Consider the following 4,745-nt stretch of genomic DNA (forward strand, 5'->3'; position numbering starts at 1 on the left):
TTATTGCTGTCAACTTGGGCATCATTGTTAAACCAGTTAAGCGGACAGGTTAATATTGTTGGTATGCCCAGAGGCGTTGCTGTAACATGAAAAACATTGGCTGTGATCGAAATAGTTAGCACGGCGCTATAAACACAATTTTTGGTAACATCCGGCAGATTTGGCAGTTGAACCGTCTCTTTCTTGAACTGGCAAGTTCATGACGGACAGAGCTGGGTAACCGTTGCCCATGCAATCAATAAAATCGCGCAGCTCCTATGATGTGTCAGCTGGATTGTTAGGCAAGTTCAATATGCGCTGTATGTGAATTAGCGACAGTAACATCGGGTTATCATTGACGGCGTTTAAGCTCTGACCATATTTCTGTATAGCCGACAAACGAAATGGCTTCTAACCTCAAATCGCATGTGCGTTGATATGTAGATACTACTTCTGTAAGACACTCGGGTATGAAGTGCGGGCGCATTCGATGCAGGCGATAACAATCCTCTGTAAACATATCTTCCGTCTATGCGAACAGCTCATCGTGCACTTCTACCAGAGAATGTTAATGCAATGAGAAGGTGCAAATGTTACTGTTAGCTTTTTTTAGTACAATTGAGATTTGAAAGATTTGTAGTAAGGAAATTTAACACACCGAGTTTATAGACCCCTCAGTGACTTTTGCCCACACAAAAATTAGAAACACCACACATCTTTCACCTCAACACACAACACATTTCTCACCTCGACATTAAACCAATTAAATTTTTACTATTTTCGTATTTTTGATCTAATAAGCGAATACGTAAAATTTGTTACATAATTTTTCTTTCAATTTCATTAAAAAAAACGAATTTATTTCTTCGACTGCTAATTTTTTTACCATTTTGTTACTTTTGAAATGATAAGCGGATACATAAAATTTATTAATATACAAATTTAGTTACGATTACATTAAAAAAAATTTAAAAACGAAAAAAAAAAAATTTGCACCGAGAATTGATGGCGAGTCACGTGGGGAGGATAAATACGCAGAGCGTTTATTTCTGCGCCTGCGTTGTGAACAAAAGGTTTGTGATGTCTACGTAGATATGTATGCGCGCGACGCGAATAAGTTTTAATAAATTCTGAAAGTAATTCATGAAGTTTTTCATTACATACATTCATAACTGAACATATACTCTATATGTACATAAATGATGGTATATGACAATATACGTAATATGTATGTATGTACATGTCAATAGGAGGTATTTGCATTCAGAAAAAAAGAACGGGTTAAGATAAATCAACACTTATTTTATAGTGTATGTCAATTTATAGTTTACTAGCAAACCCGGCCCCCTTCGCTGGGCACACTAAAATAGAATAGATATGGTTTAGAACAGAAAATATATGGTTTTCATATTATTTATTTCTTTATTCAAACGCTTTAGCATAAACAATATTTTTTGTTTTTCTATTTGTTTTTGAGTAAATATAAAATATAAATTGAAAATCAGGAAAAAAGAAGATTGTTTTTAAATTTCAAATCAACGCATATGAATAAACAATCGTCTTTTTTCCTGATCATCCATGAATTTTTCCTTTCAATTTATATGTTTTATTAAGCATTGGAGCTTTTTGAACCATTATCCATTTATATTTAAAAAAAAAAAAAACGAAAAAAATTGTTTTTTCCACGAACACATAATTTCATTCGGATTTCACATTAAATTCTCAAATTTCGTAAGAAATTATTCACTGTTCCAAAATCCACTCCAAAAAAATTCACAAACAATTTTTACATGTTGCACTTACGTTTTTTCCTTATGGCATCCAAATCAAAAAGAAATATTGACACATTGTAACTAACACTGTCAATTTGACAGTTTAGTTCCGCCCCAAGCGTTAAAAAAGTAAGCGACATTATGGCTGGCTCAAAAGAACGCTGTACCCGTTGCCACTGCTCCGAATTACAACCAAACTTTACGAAACTCATTTTCAATACTTACTTAACAATGTGCATAAGTTTGGTTTAATTCGGTGCAAAGACACGGCGGGTCCACGTTTTGGCATATATTTCGAGACCCTAGTCATCAATAGGTATGAAAATTACCCCGTATTAAAGCACTTATCAACAGCTTTCATTTGATACCTATATTGTACATACACAACCAAAGGTTACCCGGGTCCACGTTCTGACCTATATCTCGAGACCCCAGTCACGTAGCGGCATGAAAAATACTCTGTACTAAGGCATTCACCAACAGCTTCAATTTGATATCCATATTGTACAAACACATTCTAGGCTCCACGTTTTGGTCTCTATCTCGAGATCCTAGTCACGGAGCGGCATGAAAATTACTCTGAACTAAAGCATTCACCAACAGCTTCCATTTGATACCCATATTTTACATACACGTCCGAAGGTTACCCGGGTCCACGTTTTGACCTATATCTCGAGACCCTAGTCATCAATAGGTATGAAAATTACCTTGTATTAAAGCACTTATAAACAGCATTCATTTGATACCCATATTGTACCGATACATTCTAGGATCCACGATTTGGTCTCTATCTCGAGACCCTAGTCACGGAACGGATGGAAATACTCTGAACTAAAGCATTCACCAACAGCTTCCATTTGATACCCATATTGTACATACACATCCAAAGGTTACCCGGGTCCACGTTTTGACCTATATCTCGAGACCCTATGTACCAATAGGTATCCAAACTATACGGAAACCATCTTCAATACCTCCTTAAAAATGTGTGTAAGTTTGGTTTAATTCGGTGCAAAGACACGGCGGGTCCACGTTTTGGCATATATTTCCAGACCCTAGTCATCAATAGGTATGAAAATTACCCCGTATTGAAGCACTTATCAACAGCTTCCATTTGATACCCATATTGTATATACACGTCCGAAGGTTACCCGGGTCCACGTTTTGACCTATATCTCGAGACCCTCGTCATCAATAGGTATGAAAATTACCCCGTATTGAAGCACTTATCAACAGCTTCCATTTGATACCCATATTGTACATACACGTCCGAAGGTTACCCGGGTCCACGTTTTGACCTATATCTCGAGACCCTAGTCATCAATAGGTATGAAAGTTACCCCGTATTAAAGTACTTATAAACAGCATTCATTTGATACCCATATTGTACCAATACATTCTAGGATCCACAATTTGGTCACTATCTCGAGACCCTAGTCACGGAACGGATGGAAATACTCTGAACTAAAGCATTCACCAACAGCTTCCATTTGATGCCCATATTGTACATACACATCCAAAGGTTACCCGGGTCCACGTTTTGACCTATATCTCGAGACCCTATGTACCAATAGGTATCCAAACTATACGGAAACCATCTTCAATACCTCCTTAAAAATGTGTGTAAGTTTGGTTTAATTCGGTGCAAAGACACGGCGGGTCCACGTTTTGGCATATATTTCCAGACCCTAGTCATCAATAGGTATGAAAATTACCCCGTATTGAAGCACTTATCAACAGCTTCCATTTGATACCCATATTGTATATACACGTCCGAAGGTTACCCGGGTCCACGTTTTGACCTATATCTCGAGACCCTCGTCATCAATAGGTATGAAAATTACCCCGTATTGAAGCACTTATCAACAGCTTCCATTTGATACCCATATTATACATACACGTCCGAAAGTTACCCGGGTCCACGTTTTGACCTATATCTCGAGACCCTAGTCATCAATAGGTATGAAAGTTACCCCGTATTAAAGTACTTATCAACAGCTTTCATTTGATATCCATATTGTACAAACACATTCTAGGGTCCACGTTTTGGTCTCTATCTCGAGACCCTAGTCACGGAGCGGATGGAAATACTCTGAACTAAAGCATTCACCAACAGCTTCCATTTGATACCCATATTGTACATACACATCCGAAGGTTACCCGGGTCCACGTTTTGACCTATTTCTCGAGACCCTATCTACCAATAGGTATCCAAACTATACGAAAACCATCTTCAATGCCTCCTTAACAATGTGTGTAAGTTTGGTTTAATTCGGTGCAAAGACACGGCGGGTCCACGTTTTGGCATATATTTCCAGACCCTAGTCATCAATAGGTATGAAAATTACCCCGTATTGAAGCACTTATCAACAGCTTCCATTTGATACCCATATTGTACATACACGTCCGAAGGTTACCCGGGTCCACGTTTTGACCTATATCTCGAGACCCTAGTCATCAATAGGTATGAAAATTACCCCGTATTAAAGCACTTATCAACAGCTTTCATTTGATATCCGTATTGTACAAACACATTCTAGGGTCCACGTTTTGGTCTCTATCTCGAGACCCTAGTCACGGAGCGGATGGAAATACTCTGAACTAAAGCATTCACCAACAGCTTCCATTTGATACCCATATTGTACATACACATACAAAGGTTACCCGGGTCCACGTTTTGACCTATATCTCGAGACCCCAGTCACGGAGCGGCATGAAAAATACTCTGTACTAAAGCATTCACCAACAGCTTCCATTTGATACCCATATTGTACATACACATTCTAGGGTCCACGTTTTGGTCTCTATCTCGAGACCCTAGTCACGGAGCGGCATGAAGAATACTCTGAACTAAAGCATTCACCAACAGCTTCCATTTGATACCCATATTGTACATACACATCCGAAGGTTACCCGGGTCCACGTTTTGACCTATATCTCGAGCCCTATCCACCAATAGGTATCCAAACTATACGGAAACCATCTTCAATACCT

Source organism: Anastrepha obliqua, chromosome 6 (genome assembly GCF_027943255.1).
Source record: "Anastrepha obliqua isolate idAnaObli1 chromosome 6, idAnaObli1_1.0, whole genome shotgun sequence".
NCBI classification, from domain to species: Eukaryota; Metazoa; Arthropoda; class Insecta; order Diptera; family Tephritidae; genus Anastrepha; species Anastrepha obliqua.